This window comes from Copidosoma floridanum, unplaced genomic scaffold, assembly GCF_036245765.1.
Source record: "Copidosoma floridanum isolate Cflo_tuat_1 unplaced genomic scaffold, Cflo_Japanese_pri ptg000016l, whole genome shotgun sequence".
NCBI lineage: Eukaryota > Metazoa > Arthropoda > Insecta > Hymenoptera > Encyrtidae > Copidosoma > Copidosoma floridanum.
Genome location: NW_028321893.1, coordinates 8,658,225 through 8,673,811, shown reverse-complemented (window position 1 = coordinate 8,673,811; position 15,587 = coordinate 8,658,225). Strand labels below are relative to the sequence as shown.

General features: G+C 31.5%; 1 protein-coding gene across 6 annotated transcripts in view; it reads right to left on the bottom strand.

Moving 5' to 3' along the window:
* Vang (Strabismus domain-containing protein Vang) overlaps positions 1-15,587 on the bottom strand; it is a 242,921-nt gene that overhangs the window by 46,301 nt on the left and 181,033 nt on the right. The gene's annotated exons all lie outside the window — the stretch shown is intronic.

Here is a 15,587-nt window from a genome sequence, read left to right as displayed (position 1 = left end):
TAATTCTGACTGCATCTGTTGAATTTCGTTTTATGATGCTGAAACAGCTTTTAAATCATTTAAAATTATATTCACAATATTAGCCTAAGTACGTATCTAAAAATAACACATACCATGAAATTATGCAACTTTTTTTTCAAACAAAAAAATATTTTCATAATTTTTCTCAAGTTGCATACAAAATTAAATATAGAAAATAGAGAAAATATAACTTAGTGTCAGGTAGTTTACTTATATCAAAAATTCGTTTGAAGTTCAAACTTTTGTATAAATAAAATAGTAATACCACAAAAAATTATTTTTTTTAATCGAAACATTATTTAATATACAACCAATGTTTAAAGTACACTCACACGTACACACACATATACATATAAACATACTGGTGAGACTTTGCCTACTTCATACGCCAATCTATAATTGATAATAGATGGTACGTATAACGTTAAAAATTAGTAAATTGTTAAAGTGTAACGTAGATGGTGAAATAATAACTTAAAAGTAAAAATAAGCAGTGAAGTTTCCGTTCTAAGAATAATATTAAATACTGGAAAGACTTAAATATTACCTTTCATAAAAAAAAAAAAAATAATAATTTCAATTAATTACAGCATTTGCTATGACTATAAATAAGTCTCAAGGTCGAAGTTTTGAGAATGTAAGATTATACTTGAAAAAAAAAAAAATGAAATTTTTTCATGATAAATTTTGTATAGCTCTCTATTAAGATGCAAAAACAAAGATGTGATTTTTAATTAGATACAAAAAAAAACAAAAAAAAAAACAGGAATTCAGATATTCAATATGTTGTTTAAAAATGATAGTTTGCGTCAGATACGAGCCATCGTCTCCGGGATTCTTTTTTAGCCTGAAACACCTGCGAAGCAATAGTTAGGAGGCCAGGTAGGATCCCGTGACCTTTTGAGTTGGACGGACCAACCAAAGTTTTTTTTATGTATTTTTGCCTGCTAAACACTATTTTCGATGGTGGGTCACTGTCTGAGTGGTCAATGTTTTGTTGTTACCAAATTTTATGAACAAATTAAAAAATTTTACAATTTCAGTAAAAAAAAAATTTACTCTGATTCTTTAGCAAATTTCGAATAAAAAATTAGTTGGAATGTACCTAAACCCCACAGATTTTTAGTAAAAAACTCCTCAAGTTTGAAAAATCGAGTTTTTTGCGAATTTCGTCTACGTGCTCCTCAGCTGTGGGTGCGTTATTTTTAACTTCCGTGAGCTTAAATTTTCCTAAAAGCATGTACTTTTGAATAAAAAAAGATTTATAAACGTCAGTTGCTTATTAATTGGGGTATCGCTGATCTGCGAATAATCATTTTCGTAGCCTACTGTATATCTATATACAATCTGCGACTAATAAAATGTGGACCCAATCCGTAGACAACTGGGATGTACAAAGACCATTCACAGATCATCGATACAGCAGTTGTTAAGTAACTGACGATTATAAATCTTGTTTTATTCAAAAGTACATGATTTAAGGTAAAATTTAAGCTCACGAAAGTTAAAAGTAATGCACCTTTAGCTGTGGAACACATGGTCAAACATCGCAAAAAACTCATTTTTTTAAACTTGAGGAATTTTTTACTAAAAATCTGTGGGGTTAAGGTATAAACATCCTAATTAATTTTTTGTTTACTAAAATTGTAAGATTTTTAAATTTATTTATAAAATGTGTTACTAACAAAAAATTGACCACTTGGACAGTGACCCACCATCAAAAATCGTGTTCAGCAGGTAAAAATACATGAAATAACTTTGGTTGGTCCATCCTAACTCAAATGGTCACGGGATCCTACCTGGCCCCCTAACTACTGGGCCCGAGGGACGTAAAGTAGCCATGGTGCAATGGCGCTTATATGGAAAATCCTATTTTTTCTTCCAAGGGCCCACCAGCTTCTCAAAAACGCCCAAGGTAGTAAAAAAAAATGTTAATGTTTGAAGTTGAAATAACCAAGATAATGGTTGAATTTTCTCTTATTTTCTGGGGGGTCAGAGGGGGGCAATTGGGAAAGGAGCTGTGAGAGGTTGTGTGGAATGCCTCAAACATAAGAAACTTTAGCTGATAAAAGCTACCAATCAACAGTTCTCATTATTCGTGTTTAGTCATTTTATATGCCTAAGACTAGCATAGGAACAAAAATAATACCTTCATCCAAAAGTGATGCATTTGTCAACAAAGAACCATACAAATAATGGAGAGCCTATAAAATAAAGTGGAATGGCTGTAGAGTGTATTAAAGGGGGATATCAGGGGCTCAACAAAATTTATATTGGACTTAAATAGCAGGGCAATTTGGAAATTTTCTCTTATTTAGTGAGAAAGGGTGGTTGAGGAGAGGTACTTAGGGAAATTTTTTTGCTTATCTTACTCAAGTGGCTATTTGATACAGTACGGTGAATATGTATTTTTATATATACTAAAAGTATTTATTCTTAAATCCTATTACTTACGTAAGGTAAAAGGCCCAGTTGAACGACAAAGGCCCAGTTTAACGAACACTTTGATGAAAAACGCATTGAAAAGACATTTATCACTGTACTTGTCAGAAAAAAAATAAGAGCGTGTGACTCACTAACTCTATATTTGTAAATAATGTAATGTGATCGATCAAATAGCAAAAAAAAACAGTATCAAACGAATTATTAGATCACGGAGTATCAATATTTATTCATAAATTAATGAACGTATGAATTATAATTGTTCAACATCAAATTAGTATTACAAAACATTAACTATATAGAATTTATATATTTGCGCGCTAGCAATTAACTTTAGTATTTTATAACCAATAGCGTGCGTACGATGGTCCTGCGTGAAACCACCAATCATGCGCTCCACGTTTAAGTTACTTTGGCTGCTCACGACTGCTCGCCTTTAAGCATTTAGTCAGTCCGCACCGATCGTTCGTCCAGTGAACCACAGTGTGGTCACTGTGTACACCAACCAAGTAGACATTTTCTCGAGTTATTTTAAATAGAAAGAGAAAATGTCTTGTGTAATTTACTCGCGTGACTCAAACAACATCATTTTCAGTTAAATTATATTAGTAAAATAACTGTTCTTCAATTTCGTTCAATATCCTTAAACTAGCGCACATAAAACGTAATTTTGTTATTTACCACAGTTTTTCAATTTTTTCTCATCAAGTGTTGTAATTTCTGCTGTTAATATACTTTATTATTTGTTATATATAAAAAGGTGTGAGTGTTACTCTTTCAATAAACCCAAACAATTGGCTCCCACTCTTTTCCCTTGCAACCGGTAAATCAAATCATACAGTCCACAATCATTGGGTTTTCAATCCCAAACATTTGTCCTTCGAGCCGGATCAAAAGGGTGAGTGGAGAGCTTCGGCTTATTATTAGTCACGTGCGAGTTACGAAGTCAGCCAACTTAACCAACTTCTTCTTCACGAGCGACGTGCAGACGCGGTCAGCGTGCCGGCGCGTTGGGCGTACTTTCTCTCTCTCACACACACTCGCATATAACAACACTTGGTACCTGTGGTAATTTCAGTGCTTTTTCTCATCGTGCACGAACTCGAGTACATACTCGTTGGCTTCGTTGCGTAGCTTATTGCTATACTTTTCTCGTGCGATTTGTCACCATCTTTTAGTGCACAGGCCCTAGTACATACTCGCTGGCTATCTTGTTCTTCCTACGTGGCGCAGACAGACTTTTTTTTTTTTTCGTGCACTGGCTCGAGTACTATTACTCGTTTGCTACTTTGGTAAATAGCTTTTAGCTACATCGAAAACAATTGGCTTATATTTAGCCTTGGCCTTTGTAGCCATATATACATAGTGCTCTCTTGCACTCATAAGCACGTGGCTAGCACAGAGCCAGCCATTGGTGCCCTCGCTTTTTAATTTCCTTTGTGTGCCGTGCTTATAAACCTTCTTGCTCCACAGAACAACAAGGGTTTTATCGGCAGTGGGCTAACACTTACGTTGGGGTTAAAATTGGGTTTTTAATCCCAAACAATAATTAATAAATCAGTGTGTTCATTAAATCGGCTCATAAATTTCACTTATGTCCCAGTATACGGAACAATGTGTTTTGATGTTCCTTAATAATCTCAGTTTGGCCCAGTTTAGTGAACGTGTTTGACCAGTACTCACACAGACGATTTAAGGGTCTTGAATTCACAAAATCTTGCTAAATTGAATAAAAAAAATATCACTGCACTTTACCATCGTATTTTTTGGTGATAATTATATTAATTTTAAGTACGTTTACGATTGAAGTATTATAAGGAATGCTAACCTATAACTTTGCCTGTTTACTCAACAGTCGTAAGCTTGAATTATGAAATACATTTCACATATTTTCTGTGATTGTTAAAAGAAGAACAACAGAGCCTCAGAAAAAGATTTTAAGTGTTAAAACTAACAACAATCAAAAGAAAAAAAGACAGTCATATAATACAACATCAAATGAAGTTAAATCTGCTGTTAAAGCTTTAAACAATGGAGACTCTTTTAGACAAGTTTCAAAAACATTTTGTATGAACGCCTGATGCTTGGATGAAAATGGCTCTGGATGAAAGAGAAAATAAAAAAACAGCAGCAGAAAATTCTAAAAGAAAAAAAGAGCTTATGAATCAAAAGAAGAATCTTGCTGCTAAGCAACAACGACTTTTGAAAGAGCATAAGCAATTTTTAGCTGCCAAAAAAAAGAAATTGATGATGCCATACGCAACTTATCAACTGGAAAAAATATGAGTTTAATAAGTTTTGAAAATAAATGATAACAATTGCCTTGTATTATTTTTTCGTGAAATTTTTTACTTATTCTGTGACTTTGTATGGATGATGGATGTATATACACTTTTAAAAATTATGATTGCATTATTATAACTTATAATATAATTATAAGTATGTAATAACCTAAAAAAACTAGTAATAAAAAGGCGTTCGTTAAACTGAGACGCGAGATTGGAGCACCTCACAATCTCGAGTTACTGTTCGTTCAATTGGGACATTCTAACCTTGCCCTTTTTCAATACAATATTAAACGTTCTTGATTATATTTTGACAGTATAAAATTTTATTTTTATTCTAAATATGTATGAAGAACTAATACATTTTTTTTTGCATAGTATGCTTTTACTCCTCGTGATAAATTTCAATATGAAATTTACTTGAAACAGCGTTCGTTAAACTGGGCCGTTTACCTTACATCAACTCTAAAAAACCATTATTTATATGCTAGAAGCATTTGGAATTCGTTATCCTTAAAAAACACCCATAAAGATTCCTAGATGTAATTTTACCAGTTTGATGTACACTATATGTGTACTTGAAGCATGCAGAGTACGATTTGTTCATGCGTATTTGAGATGCATTGTACTTCATACATTGCACTTGAAACATCTCACATAAACCTATCACACTTAGCAAGTCTCCAATAATTATTAATTAATAAAGCCACCTATAACGACAGTAATGCTATTTATCAAACGATAAATGTAAATACTGATTTTACGTGTATTAAAAATTGAAATTTATCATACCATTTCATGTAGTCGATATTTTGTAAATTACTCAGTCCATCTTAAAGATCTATTTCGTTAAAAAATTTAAAAAAAAAGTATAGTACGTTCTTGTTCTGCTTTTTAATATTAAAAAATAATTATGCTATAAGAGGACATAGGGTTAGTATCAAGGAGTTGTATATAGAGTAAGGTAATAATACGCTTTACCAGAAGTGGAACAAATATTTTTTCAAATTACGCAAGTAGTGTACGGGTAAAAAAATACAATAAATTAAAATAAGTTATTTTTATTAGACAATCGTACACTATACTTAATATCCGTTTCTTACAAATATCTGATTAAAAAGTTATTAGTATTGTTTTATGTATTACTATCAGTATCGCTTTGTATCTTGTAAAAATATGTCAATAGTAACAAATTATCAATGTATTAATAGTATTAAGACTAATAATAGTCCTAAAATTTTTTATAGTTAAGTAATCACTAATATTTGGAATTATTGTTGTATTAAAGTCTTAATAACGTATTTTAAAAAACTTTAAAAAATCTCTAAGAATTCGTAACTCAATAAATAATAAGATTCACCAACAAAAAACTAGCTGCTAATAAGTTGTTACAAGGTTTTCTCAACACCTCAACGAAACATCTGCCATGAACCTATCGTACGTAACAAGCCTTGAATAATTATTAACTAATAAATCCACTTACAATGATAATTGTGCCATTTACCAAATTGTATATGCTAATTTCACGTGCATTATAAGTTAAAATTCATTAAACTAGTTCCGTTTTTATTATCCTGCTACAGATAACTGCAAGTTTTTACGCAAACATGTAATTGTATATTGCAATATGCTTATTTATGCTCCTTCTTTTCAATTATTACTTCTGAAATATTTTAACAACACAAAAATTTACTAACTCTTTAGGACTGTATTTTATTTCTAGCAGTTCATGTTTCATTACTAAAAAATTTCTTAACTATTTATTTTTCGACACATGCTTATATAATGCTTACAAGCTAATTCACTTCTTGAAAATTCACATAAAGACATTTTTACTTTTACAATTGCCTTTTGTTTTATTCTCCTAATTTTTTCACCTTTTTACATTTTTTTATTCACGACTATCGTTTTTATCACTTTTCATTTAAATCAGTGTACATTTCTAGTCTCTAATTCTTTTACAAGTTTTCCCTGATCTTTTGTGTACATAAGCATTCCTCATGTAACTGTGTCATAATTTACCAATAAAAATAAAAGTTTAAGAACAGGGTTCTCAATGATTGCTTTTCAGCTTTTTTATTAGGCTATCCGTTTTTTAGTAGTGTGAGTACCTTATAAAAAATAATTAAACAAAACACAGAAAATTTTCAGAACACCAATAATTTTTTTTGATACTACTTTCTTATTTAGACACCTTTGCGGCGTAAAAAAACGTTTTTCAAACATCTCGTAGATATTTTTTAGCGTGCGTCTCCGTATGTACTTGATATGCGTACAAACGACATGGATCTATTAATAGTCAAAATTTTATAAATCAAAACAATGAATTCCAATTGATTAAAGATCGGAAAAATAATATGACATTCATTAATATTAAACAACTAGGATACAAAATTAAACATTCCTTAGATCAAGTGTTATCAAAGTAAGTAATTCAGAAATTTTGTAGTTTCGTTTCGATGTGCAAGAGTTCAGAATACTTTTCTTAAAAGCAGAACTCAGAAAATAATGTAATATATTTTTTAATTAAGAGTAAGTGTTTTTCCAATGCAATTTTATTTCTGTATTAATTAATTATTGAAGAGAGTAAAACAGTACCAATGAGAAATTATTCAAATAAAAAATTACATTAAAACAAAAGTAAAAGTTAACCAAGTGTTAAATGTTGTAAGGATATTTCATAGTAGTAGTGATTGCGACACAGTAGCCCATCATAACAAACCCCCACCACCTGGTGAGAGTTTCCGAACAGGCCACTGTGCCGTCGCCCACTTAGAAGTAGGAGGACTACCCCTCTCTTTCCATTACCTATGATTACCTGAATTCTAAATAACGAAATGTGGTAGGACGGGTGGGGAGAACACGCAAAATCTTGGAGTAGTAGAAAGAGAGCGACGTGATTGATTAGACAACAAATTATTACTCCATCAACAAGTGTTGTTGAACAGTGCAGCAAAATCCATTCCTATGTAAATTTTCCTCAACTTTACGATGGTACTTTTTATTTACATGCACGTTCAGTATAACTTGCTAAAGCTCTGCTAAAGCGCTTTTTGAGCTACTGACCATGCGCGACGCATTGCTGTCTGCAGCTGCTCAAGTACCGTGGTCCAAGCTCTATTTTTCACTATTTTAATTAGTCGTTTCATGCAAAATTATTGACCAAATCGATAGAGAAACAATTTTATATGATACAACAAACCTTTAGCAAAAAATCGTGCTAGTCCAAAGTCTAAAAATCAAATATAACGACCGAAATGTGTAAAAAACTAAAAATTTTGTATCTCGGCTTCTATTGGTCCTACAGCAACTTTTCTTTCTCAATTTATGTAAAAATAAGCGTAACTAATTGGAGGGACTTATTTTCGTATAAGTTGAAAATTACATAAGATACGGCCTTGTATTATCGGTTTTTTGTAAATAAATTCTTTATTTGATTATTTCAAAAATCCAATTCTACGGTAGTAACGATCATGTTATTCCTCACTGACTCCAAAGAGTTAGATATCGATGGTGTGCCCCTGACACATTTTATACATAATTAAAAATTTTAATTAACAATCTTACAATAGGCCGCCATTTTGAAATTTAGTGATTGCACTTGGCCTACAATAAAAAAACATACTAAAGTCTATAAGATATTCGATTTTCAATCAATGTTAAATATTGCAACACATATTTTCATGCGTTTTAACTTTTTTCCGTTTTTCAGCTTTCTCGCTTGTTTAAACAATAAAAAAAATTTGATAATTTTTTTATTACCTGATTCTTATGTAAAATCATTAGATAAATAGCTTTTGTAGTTAAGATTTTGCTCCGAAACCGAAATTTTTCGAGATATTTAATTAATACTGGAAAAAGCCATTTTTCAAGTCATTTTGCAACAGAAAACAAGGAAGCGTATCTCCGTCGAAGTCGATGATTTAGGATGTTACTCTAAGTATTGTTTTTTTAAACTTGAGCTCAATATCGTATTTTTAAAAAGGGCCACCACCCTCTACTGCATTTCGGCAATCTAAAAGCGCAGAGTTTCGTGAGTTTTTGAAAATAAATAGAGTAAAGCAGTCTTTTTCACCACCTCATCATCTAGCTACGAAGGGTGCGGCTAAAAATTTTATTAAGACATTCAAAGATAAAATTTAAAAAATTTTTAATGATAATAAATCGGTAGAAGACGCAATAAATTTATTTTTTTATTTTTTTATTATAGATCAACCGAACACTGTACAACAGGAAAAACACCAGCGTATGTTATGTATAAAAGAGAATTGTGTAACAGATTTGATTTGTTGAAACTTACCTTACAAGTAGTAGTTGAAAAGAATCAGCATTCTCAGCAAAAAAGTAGGGGAAGCGAGCAGCACTGTTAAGGACCATAGATGAGAAATATACGATGGACCCGGGTGAGCCGGTGATGGAGACATCGCGAGTAGCGGAAACTCATCCGGTAATGGTGAGAACGGCATAAACTTCCCTAAGTTATCAGGTGAAGCCGTATAATTTCGCATTTATAAATCAAGCAGGTCTAAAAAATTTTTTTAATGATTAGTAAAAAAAAAAAAAAAAAAATATTTGAGATTTATTTGATTTCTGAGGTCTTATACGCAATAATGGTAGTAAAAAAAATTTTTAAACTTACAAGAGGATGCTGATTGATAAGAAATATCTTTCTCATCCCTAAAGCGGACTGCATCTGCCCCGCTTAGTTCCACCTCACTAACGTATCCTTCATGCTTACCAGTTTAACGATAAACTACAAACACTTTGAAGAGCTGACGATTTTCAAATTTATTATTAAAAATAACCTGCTTATATACTACATCGGGTTGTATAGCTTTGAGATGGTGAGGGCGTCGGACAGCTGGTCGGGAAAGGTTTTTTCCAATAAAAATTCCCTAAATCTCCAAGTAAGTCTCCCCCAAGTGTTATTAATATGACACTTAACGTATTGTTTTCAAGTCATTTCCTCAATTTCTAATAAATATGATGCATACGTGACTCTAATGACTCAAAAAGTGGAAGCAATGAAGGGGAAAAATATTTAACACACTTTTTTCCAACCGATCCTAAGGAAGTTATGAATGCTCACACTACTGTTGTGTATACAAAGCTAAACAGGTCAATACTTAACATCTTTTAAACAGCTTACCTACATGAGCATAACTTTATATTTTAATACTTTTACAAGTGATTTAATAAAGATTAATAGTAGAAAAATCTCACGCCTAAATGACTCGAGTCGGTCCCAAGGGGAAAAAAACGTATTGGAGGTAAGAATTATTTATCTGTCATGTATTTATATTGTATTTACGAGTACTCGTATATGATTTTTCTAGGGTCTACTTTGGCTAAGGACACATTAGACTTGTCTCTCCTTTATTAATCATACAGATTTTTTTTGCGTGGATGGACCAGTATGAAAAAAGTTTAAAAGCTGTATCTGACTTATTTAATTAAATTCACTCTTAGCATCATCATTATGAAGGACCACTTTAAAAACTTTACTACTGCTAGCTCCGTGGAGCGTTACATACTTTTTTTCAAAATTGTGCAAATAGAGCATCAGCGTTTATCGAACGTTCAAAATATAATCAACATTTAAGATTTCATCCAACATTTCTTTATTCATTAAAAAGAAAATTAAGAAGGGAGATGTATTAAAATTTTTTTTTTATCATTAACATTTTTTTTATAACCACACTAAAACTATTCTCAAAAATGTATAATTATTTCAGTTTGATGTAAGTGATGCATTTTCACTCAAGTAAAATATTGCATTTGCTTTATACTAAGGAATGTTTTTTTGTTTTTTTTTTTCCTTTACTATTATAAGAGATACTTCATTCATAACGTGGATAACTAATTTCTTTCTTTCTTGATTTACATGACGGATGGCAGATTTGGCAGCATTTAATAAATTAACCAGCAGAGGATTCCTTTCAACAGAAAAAATAAGTGAGTAGCCAGTCGGTAAAAGTTTAATGGTTACGAAGTTGATAAAAGTAATAACTAAATTTGGCAAGAAAGTTATTGCAGAGTTAAGAAAAGAATTTTAGATATTTTTGCCAGAACGTATATTAAACGATTAAATTTAAACAGATAATGTACGATAGTTTGCTTGACTTAGTAATAAGATTAAATGATTTATAAAATGTAATGATGTACATGTTGAATTTTGTTTAGTATAACAGTACGTAAAATAAAAAATTCATTTATAATTTATGTATTCGTTCATTTCTTAAATAAAAACCCTTCCTTTTTTCCATACAAAGTATATTAATCAACATTAATCCAACTATTTCAAGTATTGTTAAAGCCCAACCACTTGATAAAAATTTTATTCCCTCGTCGACGGAGGATTTTTTTAACAAGGTAAGTGTCTGGATACTTGGTCCTCTGCAGTTCCTACTTATAGAAACCCCCAAAGATTGGCTGCTTTTGATAATTCCTCAAATAATAAATTGGTAGATTCGTAGGTGCCATTCTTACAATAGTAAATACCTTAGTTCCCAACCAATTAGGTGTATACTCCTTTTCAAAAACTGGCTTAGAATTACTCACTAGAACTTTATTACCTACTTTTAATTTATGTTTCACTCTCACTTTAGCTACGGAAGTAAATTTTTTTCAAAACCTTATCTCTATTAGTATCTGACACATCCCTAGGTTTCATTGTAATCGTTCGGTGTTTGGGATTATTATATGCTGTAATTAACTCGGGTAAAATATCAATCAACTTATAACTACCACACATGCTAAATTTTTTCACATAGCATATTTCATAGTACGATTCAATCGCTCACATATTAATGCTTTAAGATTACTGTAAGTAAAGTAAAAATTAATTTTCTAGTGACGCATAAGACTTTGAAGATTTGAATTGTAGGGTTCTTTTTTGCGATCAGTTTGTAGATTTTTTGGCACTTGACTTTCAACAAATCTATATTTCACAGCTACTGCTACACTTCCTTCAGTTTTATCTTTTACTGGCACAGCCCATGCATACTTAGAAAATATATCGATGACGATAAGCATATATCTATAACCTTTATTCTCACAAGTATATGGTTGCATCTTTACAAGATCTGCTTGCCACGTCTCATCTAAGCCACGAACATTGAATATTCGGTGAGGATAGAAACGTCTAGCAGGCTTGTGAAGTTTCTCAACAACTTACTCCATGTTTTAAGTTTCTAGATTAATAGTTCTTGTCAAAGCCCGAATAAATGGGAATTCTTTTTCTTAGTTATCTATGACAACTTGAATGCTATCGATTTTTTCAACAACAATTTCAAGTCTTTCATTAAAATAAGCATAATTGACTGCATCCTATAGATGTATCGGTTTTGCACAATTTAGTGTTATTCAAATCATTCTGACCATCTTAAATAAGTCCGTATCCGATACCCAGAGGGCCTCGAATGCCACTACCCCAGTTTCACCCAACTTACGTCCGAAAATGTCAACGCTCATACTGATACGCAAGTCAAGATTAATTATCAGCTAAATATATATAATATACCACCATTTCTTAACTCCTCGATAACTGAATGAATTTCAATTGTGTGGTTAGAGTTACCAGCTGATCTCTCAGGACTTAACAATCGAAAATAAATAAATAGTTTATTGGGATCATCCTAATACACATAGTTTGACTGCGTATTTAAACGTGTAACTGTCAATTGTCGTAATGCACGTCCTCGTTTTTTTGCAACAGCCTTATTGAACATTGGTCGAATAACTTTATTAAATTTCATACTATTCTGATTTTGTACACTTGCATTTTTGTCAAATATTTTTCTATCTATATTTGAAGTTTCCACTATAATGGATGCCTATAACGGTGGAGGTTTATGAGCATATCGTTTTTTTTTTGCATACGTTTCTCTAACTCATGATTAAATAAGGGTATAAAATCTTGAGATGGACTTTTTCTCTTGTTTTTTTTTAATTGATTTCTTAAAGAAAATGGATGATTGGTTTAAATATTTCACTGATAGCTTTGTAAAAATTTAATTTTTAATTTATAAATGATCTATGATGATGCCGTATAGCTTCTCTAGATTTTTTAATCTGTTGAAGAACTTCTTTTCCTCAACGAAATTTAGATACGTTAACTGTTACCTGAATATTGAAAGACTAAAATAAATTTAAGGTGTGTGTGTTATATTTATAACAAAACAATCAAACCCTTTCCTATATGTATCCTTATTAACATCTCTATCCTCATCTATCACGATAAATCCATGTTTTCCGTCTTTCCAATATTTTATGCATAAATCTTCGAATTCTGCAAAAGTCATGTACATATTTAAATGATTGGGATGAATGCGTTTTAAGCATCCTGTCTAAATATTGGCGATGGATTAAAAACGTTCGGTGGAGATAGAACCCTGTGATGAATCTTTTTGAAATTTTAACCAGACGTTCTTATGTCGTTATGTTGTTACCATGAAGCTGTTAAAATTTCAAGATGTTCGTCTGTTTCGTTTCCGAGATATTGAATTTCAAAGTTCAGTCATTTTAACACGGTCGCTTATGGGGAAACTTATGAAAACTCAGTTTAAAAAAAAATTGGCGTGATGAATGTCTCCAATTTTTTCATATGTCACAGATAATGTTATTAACTATATGTACACAAAGTTTCGCGACGATCGTCTGATTAGTTCATGAATGCAAAAAATAAATAATAGTTCGACAAAAACGCAACAGCAACGTCGTAAGAAGCGGGAAATTCAAAATGTTCCAGGACGTAAATCAGTAAATATTTGAATATTTTGGTAGATATTTATGTATTTCTGTATGAAACATAAGCTTATATATGTGTGTGAGTGCATGTATATAGGTTCAACCCATACCCATAACAAAAAAATGTATTATAATAACACAGATTTATTTTTCTTAATAAAATTTTTAATTTGTAATTTTTATACATATTTTTTTACACAAAATAACAAAATCACTTGCTTTAGTAATCGCAGAGACAAGAGTACGTCCTAATTATTTAACATATCATTTTCAATGAGACTTTTTAAGTCACATAAAAATTCAAGAATTTTATATACATTAGCTACGAATGTAATTGTATGTACATACATCTGTCACAAGTCTTTTTAATTATTTACTCATTTTTATTACATTGTTGTAACGTATAAAAATCAAATACTTACATCTTTAGCACAAATCCATTACAAATATACACATACGCTGCCGTAACAGACGCAGCAGGCAGTGCAGACACTGCAGAGTGCACACCACCTGATGTGTGTATATATGTGTATTCATGAACTTTCACATATTGGAGACCCGCGCGTCGATGCCAAATCTTCACTCATCACTACTTCCCCCTTGCCCCGCAAGAGGTTGGCCACCACCATCTCTACCGAGCGTCCTTAACATTATCTCGAGACAATCATTTTGGAACTCATGCTTAAGATTGACATTGATAAAAAAAATTGACATTTTTTTCTTCCCATACAAAAAAATGCTGTAATATTGTCTTGTTTTTAACATGCTATATCGTCGAAAATCATAATAGAATTGCGGAGTGCTTTATCTGGCACAATTACAACTTCATGCTCGCTAAAAATAAAAAATAAAGTATCTGTAATAGGTTTAGATAGCTTCTTCAAAAACTTGCATTTTAACTAAATTAGTAATTTTATTTAAATATATACATTTTTAAATTTCAACTTATTAAAATCAGTTATTAAACTCACTGAGCTGATAGTCATTTCGAAGTTGGAAAGGCCACAAAACACAGCCTTAATAGTGTCGGAGAGTAGATCTTCATGCCATTTTTTGTTTTTTTTTTTGTTTAACAAATGTGTCAAAATTTTCAACAAGAATTCTCATTTTTTGCTTAATGAAGTTTATATTGCCTGCGCAATAACTTACGTACAGCTGATTGTTCAAGTTATAAAAATAGTGCTTTCATAATTGTTACTTCATTTGCAGTCAAGCTCTTAAACAGTGATGATAATTCACCGAAAAAAAGTTCGTGGAGTAATTAGTAGACTAATTAATAGTTAACTTGTAGAACTACACATACTAGGCTATCGATACTGTAGACCAGAAAACAAAGTGCTAGAAAGTATATGGTTTAAAGTAAATGTGGTTGCAAAGTTGTGGTTTTGGCTGTAAAGAGGGCTCAAGACGCTATCAAAAATGCTGGTGGTAAAACAATTTTATAACACTTTTTATACTACCTATACCTTCAAAATAAGTTTTTTATACCTAATGTCAGCCTTGCGTTTGCACGTCTAAGCGTAATAGGTGCTTTTGCTAATCGAGCGAGCGGTATGTGTAAAGCAATTTATAAAGCCACATAAGCAGGTTGAAGAAAGTGTGAGGCATACTTGAAAAATCGAAGTTATTTAGCTTGGTGAAGGTCTTTTCCTAAAATTTTATTTAAAAAAATTGGGTCTTCACTTGAAATCAGAACATGAGTTAAAAAAAAAGGTTTGAAGTAAAACTACCGAATCAAGCTCTAACAAATCAGGATATTTCAAAATATTAACAAATTTCCAAAATCCAGCATTTTAGAGGAGAGTACATGAGAAATAATGTGCCATCTAGTGAACCACTTAATAATGAATCAGCTGTTATTAATCTAGATAATGAAGACGGTCTCGACACTCACTGGGTTGCCTACGAAACACGCAGAAAAACTATAACATGTTTCAATAGTTTTGGTGATTTTCATTTTCCTTTGAATTTAATTTTACATCTTAAAGTTGATTATGTTAGGTAATATTACGAAAGACATCAAGAGTTAAGTACATATAACTGTGGTCACCTAGGTCTCAGACTTTCATCTAAGTATCTGAATCACAAACC